The sequence below is a fragment of the Archocentrus centrarchus genome, chromosome 9 (assembly GCF_007364275.1).
Source record: "Archocentrus centrarchus isolate MPI-CPG fArcCen1 chromosome 9, fArcCen1, whole genome shotgun sequence".
NCBI classification, from domain to species: domain Eukaryota; kingdom Metazoa; phylum Chordata; class Actinopteri; order Cichliformes; family Cichlidae; genus Archocentrus; species Archocentrus centrarchus.
In genome coordinates this window covers 5633503-5648129 of record NC_044354.1, presented here as the reverse complement: position 1 = coordinate 5648129, position 14627 = coordinate 5633503, and positions in this window count along the sequence as shown.

Here is a 14627-nt window from a genome sequence, read left to right as displayed (position 1 = left end):
CAAACATTGAAACAGATGAGCTACAGCAGCAGAAGACCACACCAGGTGACACTCCTGTCAGCTGAGCGCAAGAAACTGAAGCTACAGTTCACGCAGGCTCACCAAACAAAAGTTCACTATCCTCAAATTTTACACGTAGCATACATGATGCATATGTGGCTGGTAGAATTGGCAACAGTGAAGCACCTGCTCCTCATTAGTGTTGAACAGTGTCATAAGGTTTTATTGTGTTATGGGTTAAGTAATAATTGGCCTCACCAGCTGGAATGTACAACAAGCAGGTGATGGACGCTGTGACACACTTCAATCATGCATTCGAGTTGCATTGACAGTGTAATGCGGCTCTCAGACAGTTCATTTTGCAAAGACTCTTTTTAAGTTGAACCATAAAGTCCAAAGAATGAGCAGAGACATTTCTGTAGACGTTATGAGTCTGCAAATGGTGTTTTAAACTAAGAAACCTTAATTTGTTGTATTTGCTGTTTAGAGAGATTACAGTTTGTTGTCATAAAACTTAAAAAAAATACTTCCACACTCTGGAAAGCATCCAGATCATTATTGAGCCCAGCATCCTACTTCAGCTCAGCAGCTGGATGTCAAAGATTTAGTTTGAATGTTTGCCAAGAAGTTATTTGCTGATGGAGCTTCTCTAAATGATACACACACACACACACACACACACACACACACACACACACACACACACACACACACACACACACACACACACACGCAAACTGCTTTCTGGCTCACGGTGACCTGATGATCACTGCTGTCTGTGGTCGCCCTCTGCTGTGAACTCTCCGACCAAGGCGGCGAAGCACGCAAGCCAACCCGTCTGCAGCCAAAGACCAGCTTCCTCGTGTGTGTGTGTGTGTGTGTGTGTGTGTCTCTGTTGTGTGTTTTCATCACAAACACTATGCGGACTGAAGCTTGTTTTGAAAGGCACAGATTGATGATGACTTTCGGTTATCCAAACAAGAGCTCACAGCGAGTAACACCGAAACTAAAGTGCAGTGTTTGTTATTCCTGCATCAGCTGGTACACTACAAACTTGTGCACTAATTATCTTACTGCATGATAAGACAATAAAAACAGCTTGGCCAGCTTAATCTTCGAATAGGTTTATGAAAAGGGCATAGTTTATTTTCTTTCATAGAAATTAAAACTTCGTGTCTATGAAAGAAACTGATCGTTCTGACTTTAACAATCACACTTTTTAAAGGCTAAAAATTTAGGACTGACACTGTGACATAATTGCAGGTGAGTACTGCACCTTTTCTAAGTACCTATCACTTCTTATCTCTGTGTTTTTATGGGCAACAATACAAAACAATATGCGGAGCTGATTTATAGCTTTCTGTTTTTTTGTGATTTTTTTTTTCATATCATAAGTCTTTAATTTTGTTTAGCTTGGCCAGAAACACACATTCCTGTCTGGTTGTTTCAGCTATAAAATGTTCCTAATAGAGTTTCCAGAAACTTTACTATGTCATCATTTGCAGTACTATCCAAACGTCTTAGATATTTAGGTTGTCATCAGTCATGCAATAATATCAAGGAGGTTCCCAAATTAATTGTGCCTGGTGACAACAAGCACAATTATAGAATCATAAAAACTTATCTTTGGTGACAAGGAGTACAGTGAGTCCCGGAGCAGATGGTCTGGCGCCAACAGAGCACTGATTTAAAAAATCATGCACTCAGTCTGAAATTATATGAAGAGACAGAAGACATGAAGACAACTGGAAAGTTCTCCAAAACTCTTGAAGCAATGGGCCTGCCAAGAACCTTGAAAAACTGAGCAAGTACAGAGTGAGCGATGTCGCTCGCAGATTATTCATCATCCTTACTTTACTGTAAACTGTGATATATTCATATCCATTCATATCCATTCTCACTCAGCAGCCACTTTATTAGCTACGTCTGTTCGACTGCTCATTAACAAAAATATCTAATCAGCCAATCACGTGGCAGAAACTGTGTATTTAGCCACGCAAACACGCTGAAGTAACTGAGCATCAGAATGGGGAAGAAAGGTGATTTAAGTGTGGCTGAAGATTCCAAATGGACTGGTCTGAATATTTCAGAAACTGCTGACCTGCTGGGATTTTCCCACATAGCCATCTCTAGGATTTACAAAGAATGGTCTGAAAAAGAAGAAACTATAGAGTTCTCTACCAGAAAATACTGGGAAGGCAACAGTAATGCAAATGACCACTTGCTACGACCAAGATATGCAGAAGAGTATCTCTGTGTGCACATACTGAACCTTGAAACAGATTGGCTACAGCAGCAGAAGACCACACTGGGTGCACCTCCTGCCAGGAGTGGCACTCAGATTTCTGCTGCAACTTTTGGATGGTAGGGTGAGAATCTGACTAGGCTGCCTCCTGGGCTCCTCAAGGGTGAGGCGTTCCGGGCATGTCCTACTAGGAGGAGGCCTGGGAACGCCTTGGGGTCCACCCCAGATGAGCTGGTGGAGGTGGTTAGTGAGAAGGAGGTTTGGGCTTCTCTGCTTAGGCTGCTCCCCCTGTGACCCAGCCCTGGATGAGTGGAAGATGGATGGATGGATGGATGGAGCATTGTTTAAACACCACAGCCTACCTGAGTGTTGGTGCTCACCATGTCCATCCCTTTATGACCACAGTGTAGCCAATCTTCTGATCTCAGCTTCCAAAAGGATAATGCACCATGTCACAAAGCTCAAATAATCTCAAACTGGTTTCTCTAACATGATGAGTTCACTGTGCTCAAATGGGTCCCCACAGTCACCAGATCTCAATCGTGGTGGAAGAGGAGATTTGCATCACGAATGGACAACTGACAAATCTCTGAGCAACTCTGTGATGCTATCAAGTCAACATGGACCAAAATCTCTGAGGAATATTTCCAGCATCTTGTTGAATCTGTACCAAAAAGAATTAAGGCAGCTCTGTAAGTATGGGAATTATCCGGAAAACATTTTCATATAAAAACACATTTATTTTAAATTTGAAAGAGTTATTTGATAGTTTGGGCCCTCTGAGCAAAGGTTTCTCTTAATGTCTATAATGTTGGAGTGGCTGTAGAGGCTTCATACCTCATTTACATCTGATACCAACATGCAGTTTGTATCTGGATAACGTATCAGCTGGACCACATGTGGAGGTGGTACTGTGACCTGATTTCAGCCAGGTGGAAAAGCAATTTGTACAGTGAGAACACATTAAAAAAAAATCAATCCCAAAAGTTGAAAGGTCACCTGACTCCGCCTCTTCTTGACAACTAAAACAAGCCTGACTAAGACCACAGGAAGAAGCAGTAACTTCAGGTCAGAGATTAAAGAAAGAGAAAAAAAAAAGCCCAGTGTTTTTTCCAGTTACCTGGAACTCACCATGTGTGGTCAGTCAGCCACACCTACCTAATGATATCATATCATATCATCATATGATATCAGAACAAATTGTGGGCAGGAAATAGATAAAGAGAAACATTTTAATACCAGGTGGAAATGCAAAGACCCATAGATTAGATAGAACTCTCCAGATAATTGTATCCAAATTTAGACTGCATTTTAAAAGGAAGTTTGTATGGGACACATCAGAGCCAGATCTCAAATCCTGGGCAAACAAACCTTATACATGAGCGTGCTTAGAGAAGACGAGAGGCTTCAATTAATTAAGAAAATGAATTTTCTGCTTCGACATGTGATATTGTCAGCAACTAATCCCACAGTGCATCACTGCATATCTTAAAGCTGACGCCTCTATTCTGACTATTCAGTGGTTCTGAGTATAGAATGTATTAGGAACACAGACACAGACAATATCTGTTAGTCAGTTAGTAGTTAGATCAGTTCACTGATAATTTTGGTCTTTTTGTGGCAAATGCTGACAATAAGAAAAATATGAAAAATCACATGACTGGATCCTTATGTGCAGATCCATGTGCTGAGTCTTAATGAAAGCTAGCAGGGAGTATGTGAGGCATGCTGCTTGATTCCAGCATTGCTGTCTTCAAAGCAACACTGTTAGATGGCGCGACATCACCCCCCCCACCCCTTTGCTTCTCAAGTCTCCAGCAGAATAAAGGCTGGGGTTAGGAAGGCCCTCTCCTGGGACTGAAGGCATCCACACCATAACACACTCATGTTCCGCTATTTATCAGTTGCTGTATTCATCTTTTCTGTTTCCCTATTCACACCACTATCAGGTTGGACATGACACCACCCCCACAGAAGGTCAGGATAAGCCCCCCCCACACACACACACGTACAAACACACTATAGGGTTATCCTCCTGAAAGAGATCAAAGATACTATTGATTGGCAAAGAAGACAAAAGGTAGCTGAGGTGGTTAAAGTAGCTCAGCTAGGATGCCGATCCCTCTACGTCTGTCTTAATGAGCTCTGACGTTCAAGATAAATTCCACTGGTGAATGTTTAACATCCCATTAATGGGTGGAACAGACCACAGAAACGTCTCTGCTGCCCTTAACAGACAATTTAAGAACAGTTTTCTCAGGCATAAATCACTTTACAGCATGTTTTTTGGTGTAACTTCTATGTCACATGTCTTTGTGCAGGCATTTAGGTGAATAATAAATTGAACCCATGTCCACACTAATCTCCTTGTTGCCAAATTAAAGACAACTTCTAAATATTTCTGGAAAAGTAATTCATATTGCCGGTGTTTGAAGTTGTCTGGCACATGGCGGGTGACGATGAATTGTCCCCCAAAGAGTTAATTGATGGAGAGGAGAAAACCTTCAGGGAGGGAAAAGTTCAGTTTTCTGCCTCCCCGTCCTGTTTGAAGGAGATGTGAGTTGGCAGTGCAGGAGAGGCTTGAAGATTAATGTTGCAAAAGGGGGCTCTGACAGCCTTTCCGCTGGTTGCGGTTCTCTTGGGTGGCCCGATTGGTCTTGGATGTCACTTTTGCTACTTAATCTTGTGTATGTGAACCAGGCTGATTCAGAGGGCTGGGGGTTGGTGGGTGGGGCTGTCCGCTGGGCAGCAACAGGAGAGACAGAGGAGAAAACAAGACTGTCACTCTCCTAATTTTTAGCAGGTTACTTTTTACCTTTTTTTTTTTAGTAGTTTTATGCAGATGAAAGCAGCAAAAATAAAATACAGATTCGGTGTTGCCATGTTGAGGTTATTAATGTCAGTTTTTAACTGAACAAATCACATTCAAGAATTTATTAAATGTAACTAAATCGAATGCATTTGATTGGTTTGTCACCTTTAAATGTAATGTACTGTATACTAAAGGTGGTGTAGAAAATATCCCTTTAAATAAATGAATGTAATAAAACAATACTGGTAGCCCCTTAACTGGCAAGGGCCCGGTGACGGGCCGTTTGTAGTCCCTTTTATATGGCAGGCTAGACCCTCCCATTTTTATTGACACGTCATTCGGCCAATCATGTAACTGGCTGCACCAAATCACCTGACAAAGCTACGCGACGCCCTCTGAGTATTATTGGCTCTGGGAAACCCATTTCTTAACATGATTGGCCGAATGAGGTGTCAGTCAAAATGGGCGGGTCTAGCCTGCCATATAAATGCACTTCATTCGGCCCGCGGACCAGACGCAGCCGATTAATAGGCTATGAAATGGGTTGTTCAGAGCCAATAATAACCAGAGGGTGTTATGTAGTTGTTTCAGGTGATTTTATTTGCTGCCAGTTAAGGGGTTAAAATAATATTTAAAGCCTGGTTGTAAAAATATTACTTGAGGAAGATTAAAATTTACTTGCTGTGTGGGGAAAAAATGCCGTCTCTGAGTGCCGTACAGTTCTGTTATATATTATTGGATTATTACTGCTGATGCACTAAAGTACATTAATGTGAACATTTTTAACAAATATTCTACAACAGTGAATCATTTTTATGCTCATCAATATTCATTTCTTTTACCGGCATCAGGCTAAATTTGGAAAAATGATGAACAGGCCATTCAGAGCATTATTTAAATGTATGATGCAGCCATTAAAGAGAGAGAGAGAGACTCAAATTTGAGTATTTCAATTAGGTTGATGGTAGAATGGATCTGCTGCAGGGACTGCTGATTGGTTATTACATTATAAGCTCTATTTACAAACACAACTCGAGCCCTACCATCAGGCACAGAAACAAGTGTGTGCTTCCTGTTTCATTTATAAAAAAGAACAGACAATTTTATAAGCTTATACTCAGTGTGACTCACTGAAATTAGTTCTTTTTTAAATAAGAGCAGAGCATGCAACCTAAAAACATACTGTCTGTACTTTACTTTACTCTAATTGAATATTTCCAAATCAGGATAATTTATATTAGGAAAACTGCACTTTTTACTTCACTACATTTATCTGAATGCTTTAGTTAATACTTTTGACGTGAAAAATTAGTCACACCAGAGTAAAAATAGGATGACAACTTTGCTGCAGCTAGGAAAACGAATCGCTAGGTGCCTCTGGGCAACTAGCGGGCATTTCACAGGTCGCCTCGTCTGAGGCAACCTGTCTCCAAACAGTCGTGTTCTGACTCAGACTGACTGCAGTCGCTCTCAGACAGATTGGCAAAGGCTTGCAAACAACTGGCGTCTAAATGGCAAGCACACTGTCAGCAGGTTGCATCTGAGTCATTCTGTGCTGATGAACGCAACACGTCTGCAACACGTCTCTTTGCAATAGGGAACCCAACTCAACTGGTTGCCAGCTGGTTTCGTTCCTATATAAAAGCAAGGTTGCTTAGGACCTGTGTCGTTTTGCAGTTAAATTGCCATCGTGCAGCAACTACGTCACAACCTTCAATCTACGAGGTTCTGGCTGGACTCTGAAAGTGAGCAGTTAATGTGAATTTCTGTGTCTGCAGACAGCAGCAGAGTTGTGAGTTTCACCGATTTATCACACTTAATTGCCGTATTATCATAAACAGATTGCATGAAATTGCCAACTTGACCCCATTCAATCCCAAACTGATGCTGACTGACTCCATCTTATTGCCGTTTTATTGCCAATCTTGAAGCACCGAAGTTGCTCTGAAGACAGCAGCTGACTGGACGAACGTGTCTGCGAGTGGTCACACAGCTGGCTCGTATCTTCCAAGCATATCAGAGGCAACAAGATCGCAATTTCATTGCAGACAGTCACAATAATTGTGGCTGTTGCCTGATCTCCAGCCAGTCTTTCCCCTAATGCGACTGACAGGCGTTGTGATGGCGCCACTTTGAGCTCTGAGACAGTTTACTGATTTGTTACTAAATATTCCTTTTAGGTGAGTTCACAGCCCTTCTGAAAATATCTGATTTTAATCAGGGGAGTAAAATCACCTGTTCAGTGGCAGCAATCATATATAACGCAATAAAGATGTTAAATAAAGCACCAACTAAGACTGAATTTTGATGACAGCTGTTGGGTTGTTTGGGTCTCTGTCAAATCTGATCCAACAGCACCTCCAGCGTGAGTCTGATTAAACATGTTTACACTCAGACACTAAATGTTAAAAAACAATAAAGAACTGAAGCCCTGCTTTTAGGGACTGCCAGCTGTTTTGCTTATGACTCTAAGACTTTAAACTTTAGCAGAACATTATATTTGTTATATTTCAATTAAACAAAAATGGAAACTACTGGAAATAAATTTGAATGAAAACTTAATCTATGCAGGATCAGATTATTTGCTAGTGATTGTTTTCAATTTAAAAAAAAAAAAAGGAAGGAAAATGTATTGTGGGCCAAAGCATAAACTTGTTATGACTACACAGATGTTAAACAGTGAAGGGCCATCTGGTAGGTAAAGAGAGCAGTTTTTCTTTTTCTTCTTCTGAGGTCCTCGTATTGGCTTATCCTATTAGAGGATGTTTAGGTTCAGTCCTCAGAAAAACAGTAAACAGAGGGGGAATACTGCAATGTGACACCAAAACACTGCACTGGAGACATTTAATAATTCTCAAATTGACCAAAAAAAAATTAAAAACTGATGACAGGTGAGGACTGTTCATTATTAAACATTTGCTTTTAAGCCTGGGATTTGTTTAGCTTTGTACTCAATCAGTTATTAAATGTTAAACAATGTTAAATAAACCCACGAGCCGTGAACTTGTCTTTACAGTGAATCAAAAATAACGTCACAGATTTGTGAGTCTTCTCTACATTTCCAGAACTTTTTTTTACAAGAAGCTGCATTTAGGTTTATTTGGGAATGAAGTCAGTGAAAAAGAGGCTGCAGTTAGGTAAGCACACAGTTGTATGTTAAGTACAAACATGCTCAGAAGTCTAGCTGCCAGCTGACCAATCAGTCAGCCAGCTCCTTCCAGCTAACATCTCCAAACCAGGCTACACTGGTCTCTTACTTGACCCTGCTGACATTTAACCCTAATCCTCAATACCTTAAATGCTATTTCTGGCCTCAGCTCTAATCTTATTCTTACTTTGTATCTACAGCTTGCTACTCCAGAGGAGCTGAATCATCTCCCGTTTCTATTGTTCCCTTTGATTTTTATTTGTGACCGGCTTTGCAGTTTCCTGCATGATTCAGGGTGTGCGACGTGATTGCTGTAAGGGCGACATTAAATTTGCACCAAACCAAATATGGCTCCGGCAGTCATCAAACTGCTCCATGCCAAAAGTTTGGCAAAACACAGGTGTTCCCTCTCTACGCAGAAACCCTGTTTACTAGATTGTCCCTGTGAAAGACTCACTTTTTCTCCTTTTTTGCTTTCACATGAAAGGTTTGTGTTTTGAGAGCTGCAAGCTGCCTACATAGTGTCGTCACTGGAGCTGCTTTCCCCCATAAACTGTTTGGATTCAATGAGCTAATCCACCTACAGCGTTTGGCTCCGCGCCACACAGCACACCAAACACGCCATAATGTATGAAAGGCTAAAATTTATAGGCAACTGTTAAATATTTACTGCATATTAGCGACTGATTAATCACCTGTTGCCTGCACACTCACTGCATCGGCTTGTTATGGGAGTTTTCAAAAGGCCAGGGCTCATAAAAAAAACTACAATCCAACACAATGAATGAAGTAAATGTCACATTGTTGTGTTAGTTAAAATAACTCCACTGGGGTTTTATTATTTAATTTCGCCTGTCTCATGGAAAATATCCCCTTCAACAACTTCACCCACATCTATCCTTCCCTATGGATCTGGGTGTTGAGAGTAATTTAAAGCTGGCATCTGCACTACATGAAAGCCACATTACCTTCTGAGAGTGCAGCCAAACCACAGCTGTACTCTGCACATGTTCATCTGGTCTCCTGGAGTGAGAGGCAGTGCATGTCAGAGCCCTCTCCTTTTGCTATTCCCTGTTCTTCTCAAGCCGTGACGATAAATTCTACAAGGTCCGCGAAAAAGGACAGTCGGGGTGTCACGGCTGTCTGTCTTCAAAGAGTTATGACAAGAGAGTCACTAGTAAAAAGCAGAAAGTCTGATAGCCATCAGCAGGACGGGGACTCTAGTAAAGGGAGCACTGAGTCTAGACCACTTGAGACGGGCATGTTAAGGTCATGCTCATAAAAGTACCCTAGACACGTCACTCCTTACAGGCCTGGAGGGGAAGCGGCAGAGCAGGAATCACCTGCACGGCTGAGTCAGGAGATGCTACACTGCAAGCTCCTACTGGGTCCCCATTACAGAGCGAGCAATAGCTTTCATATGCAGTGCATTATGAACGAGTCTCAGCGTTAAATAACTCACAGCAGCCTATACTGGCTGTGTGTGTGTGTGTGTGTGTGTGTGTGGCAGGTATGTAGGAAGGGTAGGGCAGTTGTCTTTAAAAAGTGGGCTGAAACGTAACAAAGGTGTCATCACATAAAGAAAAAGGAGAAAAAGGGAAATTATTTATAACTTTTAGACATTCGCTCCACTGAAGAGCTAAAAACAAATCCTTCAGTGGCCACCATTAATTGTCCTTTTGAAGGAATGCAACACCTTCTCTTTGACTGACATTTGCTTTTAGCAGCTCTGGTGGGATGGGGCAGTGGGCTAGTGGAAGGGGATAGTGAAGGGTGGGGTGGGGGGAGATCCTCTGGAGATAAACCACCATGCCCCCTGTCCCTCAGACAACAAAGAAAGTGAGTGATGTTTGTCTGAAAACCAAGAGCCGCAATCCCTCGTTTTGATGTGTGGGCCACCTGGGATGCGGGTCTCCATCAGCACTCGGGCCAAGGAGAGAGGAAGAGAAACAGGACTCACACAGATCTTGTCCTCAGGACAAACAATCTCAGTGACAAGCCTGCTGCAATCCCACGGAAGTCACCCAACAGATGAGGCATTCAAACACACAGAAAAAACAAGGAGCGCTTAGGTGGCCACAAAAGGACTGGAGCAGCACAGCGTGGTTTCCTCAAAACTTCAAAGTTTGATCCCTGCATGAAACAAATTAATTTAATCTTATCTAAAACTCACAAATAGCACTGACCGTGCAGTTAGTGGTATCATTCTATGCATGTTAAGTTGGTAAACAGCATTTTACTGTTTAATGACTAATGTGGGACCATACATGAATCACTACAGTGACCTACAAAAACTACAGCTTTGCAAATTTGTGATCCTGCGTGAGACATCACATTCCCTCACACCGGCCTGCTCTGGAGAGCCTTTTCTGATTTAAGGATAACAATCTGTGAAGATCCCGGTTCATAAATCTGAAGCAGGGGATCACGTTTGAGGCGCTTCACAAATCGGCTTCTGAAACAGACAAATTTATGAGGCTTTTTGCATTTCCGCATTGCAGAAAAAAATTAAGAGATAATGAGGAAGTCTGATTCGCCAGTCATCCTAAACTAATGTGAATAAAGGCTTCCTTCTTCCAATAGGATTAACTGGAAAGAAATGACTGTGGCAGCTGTCTGGTTTGGTTCCCAAGAGCCTCAATTTCCACTTGATTAACTGACATGATCAAATTACACGTAGACATTTAGACTAATTTAATATTCTCTAATGTTCATGTGTTTTTCGTTGTTGTCTTTTTGTTCATCGGGTAAAACAAAACAGTTAAATTCAAGTTTAAAAAGAGCAAACACTCGAATGACTCATAAAGAGCACCATAACGATCACGGCATGTCGCTGCAAAGTGCGAGTGCACTCACTCTGCTTGGCAGGGGTGTAACTCGTTAAGATTCTATCAGGCCTGAGCTGTTCGTTAGTCTTACGGCTCGAATGCAAACCCTTGAAGGTCTACACAGGAGGGATTTCTCTGCCTTCACATTCGGTGTCAGGAGGGTCAACTCTGAGAAATCTGGAAACACAAGGATGATTAAAAAGAAGTAAATTATTGAGAAATCACATTTAAAAACAATATTTGTATATATAAAACTTCTTTTTTCCTTTGCTGAGATGAATAAAGTCCATATTACCTTCTCTAATGAGAGAATATGATATTTATTTTCCCTGTCTTCTACCCTAAAAGCAACTTAAAATGAAATAGACATAGTTAACAAACATAATATGTCAAATAACCCAAAAACTTTAACTTGAATGGAAAATCTTAACATGATGCTGAAATTTGTGCCACAATTGTGGTTTATCTGCAGCTGCTTTTGCATTCATCTTCGGATTAACCACATGAGATTTACACCTTCGGGGTAAACCAAACTACCACAAATAAATTAAAACTGGTGGCATGACACCAGTCAGAATGACACAGTGTGCCAAATTTCTGGACTCCATGTCACAGATCTGGAAACAATTATTTTGTCCAGAGTACATTTTGTCAGCAGCTTACATCATTTCAATGTGTTTCCTTCATTTGTGTTTGTTGTTCAAAGGGGCGTGAGAGCGCTGAAGCAAAGAGGAAACACCCCAAATAAACTCAGAGGTCCTGCTTGATAACAGGCTGGTATCCCTCTCATGAGTATCATGATGAGTGAAAGCTGCATCAAGGGTGATTTCTATGCAGCGTCACTGCATGAGGATCCTGACAGAGGAGAGCCCCCCCCCCCCGCTGCGCACTATGAGGGTCAGAGAATGGTGAGTGTCCTGCACTGAGCATCGCCTGTGGGAGGCAGAGTCGGGGTACAGGGCCCAGATGGATGTCAGGGAAACATCTGTTCCACCTCCTGGCTGGATCTTATCAGGAGAAATGCTGCCACACACACTGGATGGGAGAGGATGGAGAGAAAGCGGCATTCTTTTGAGAGTTTAAGAAAACATGCCAGCTTTTGTTTGTCCTGTAAACGAAAGTTAGGTTCCCTGTCAGGTCACACATTTGCATTTCACAAAGCTCACAGGCTTCATTTTGTGGTGCGTGATAGCGTTTGTTTATACCTCTGGTAGCATTTGCTTATGCTTGTGCTGTATGAGGTGCACTCCTGTCCCTATACATTTAGCAGCAGTTGCCAAAATATGAACATAATCCAACTAATTTCCAATAAAATAAGATTTTTCAGCCAAATATTCAAAAGCTAAACTGCTTTATGTAATAATCATCTAACCATCTGGCAAGAATGCTTCGGCTGTTTGTTGAATGCTGTCATGTAACATGTGAGCCAACTCTGCATGTATTTTTGAGCATATCTAATGTTTTTGGCAGACATTCAAGGACTTATCAGCACTGTATGCTGTTCTTCTCTTTGGTTTTCCTTCACAGAAACAAACTGAAATACAGATAGCATATATTCCATAATCTATTCTTTATTTTTAAACAAACCCTTTCAATTGTTTTTCAGTCACTGTGGGAGAGAAAGTAGTGAGTGAAAACACACCCAGGCAGTGCTGACATCACTCTGAGTCACAATGCAGTTTTGTTGAAAAAGATTAAATGCTGCAAACGTGAAATTATTACTGTACAAACCCACACGGCTTCCTCTGTCTGCTCCCAACAATGTTAAATATCCTGGCGTATCCTAAAAAGCTGAACACCACCCCTGTTTGAACCCCACCTGATGGAAGATTTCCTGTTGACTGCAGTGTGCGTACTCAACACACTGTAACCAAGTTGTAAATGTGAAAGAAAAAAAAAAAAAAAAAAAAAAAGCTCTGATAATGACGTGAATGCAGCACTCTTGATGTCAGAAAATCAAAACCAAAAAAGACAAACGATAAACTGAGGTGAAGGCTGCAGCTTCGCACGGCGGATAATTGCTTGTGGTTGGCAGCTTTGAACTGTGTTGCGTAAGTTCAGTGAGCTTCTGTGCAGCGTCAGCCTCCGTCCTCCTCTCTACGGGGCATTTTTCCCTGTTTCATCTTTTTGTTACAAATCACACCTTCACTTTATGTTGCTGCCAATAATTAGGCTTGCCACAGATTTTTAGATTTCTTTGCATCTTCCTCCCTTCCTGTCAACGATTAATCATTTCTCCTGAATTATAAGATCAACTTGCAGAGACTTGAATGTTATTTGAGACACTGTATCCATCACAGTAAACATCCAGTTTCGGTTATTGTTGCTAGGTAATGCCCTGTGAGCGCAGACTGCCTAGAACAGTCTTGACACACAACAGTAGTTTAACTTTGCAGCTTCATGCTGAGGGTCTGCTGCCAATAAGAGCGAGACACTCCCTGAACGCCGTAGCCAGATAACCGGCATTAAATGAGCAGAGCAGGTGAAGGGTTAGTGACAAGACTGCATCTTTTTCAGGGGAATTAAATCACCTTTACAGATGGAGAGACAGAGTGGGGAGAAGTGGATGAGCGAGAGTTCCCCTGCATCTCTTCTTTCTCCTGGGAAGGCTGCTTCTCTGAGGTCCTGGCCTCTTCCCTTCCTCTGGGCACTCGGCATGCCCATGCTGAGGGAGGGCTACTTTGGTGTGACCGAAGGGAAGCAGAGCGATCAAGAGTGAGACAGAGAGATGGAAAAAAATCTGAGCAAAGAAAAAAAAAAATATATAAGGAGAGGGAGAAAGAAGGACTTAAAATAGAAAGTGAGAGCGACAGGAAGAAAAAAGGGGGAGCGAGACGAGCGCAGCAGCCCATGGTTTGTCTCAGGGCTGCAGGAGCTTCCAGAGCTGGTGTGCAGCAGACTGAAGAGAAGCACGTCTGCCCCAGAGGCAGAGACTGGAAAACAGGATCAAAGAGTCGCCAGGGCAACCTGCATGACACACATTGTATTAAAGCCACACGGTTAATTTGAAAGAGAGGGAAGAAGGGCAAAAGGAGAAGAAAGGGGGAGGCAGAGGTAGCACAGAGTAGAGTATATTTATCAGGAACTCCTGTCTCACTCGGTTAACTTTCCACTCAGAACTTTCTTCAGCTGCTCCACTTTGACTCTCTCTCTCTTTTTTTAACCTCTGGCTCAAACTCCACCGGGTCATCTGCATTTTTCTGCTTATCTTCCAGCAGCTCAGGTTTCCACAGGTCACCCTAAATCACAAATCAGAGGTACTGTGAAGAAAATATTTCTACAAACACACGAAAACTTTAAACTCTTTAAATAATTTGTGCTAAAGTGTGAAACGCAAATAATACATTATACAAATAATTTTCCCATTCATACCTGTTTTGACTGAAGTTCTGCTTGCACAGAACTGAATGACATGAACATTATTCTGTGAATGCAGAAAATATTTATACTGTTTATCAAACCTAGAAACTGTCTATCCTTATTCCCATTATACTATTATGCATTTAGGTCTTAACAGCATTTAATGTAACAGCAAGAGGATCAATATATCAAACTCTACTTCAACAGTTTAAGAAGCAAAAGCAAACCAGGACA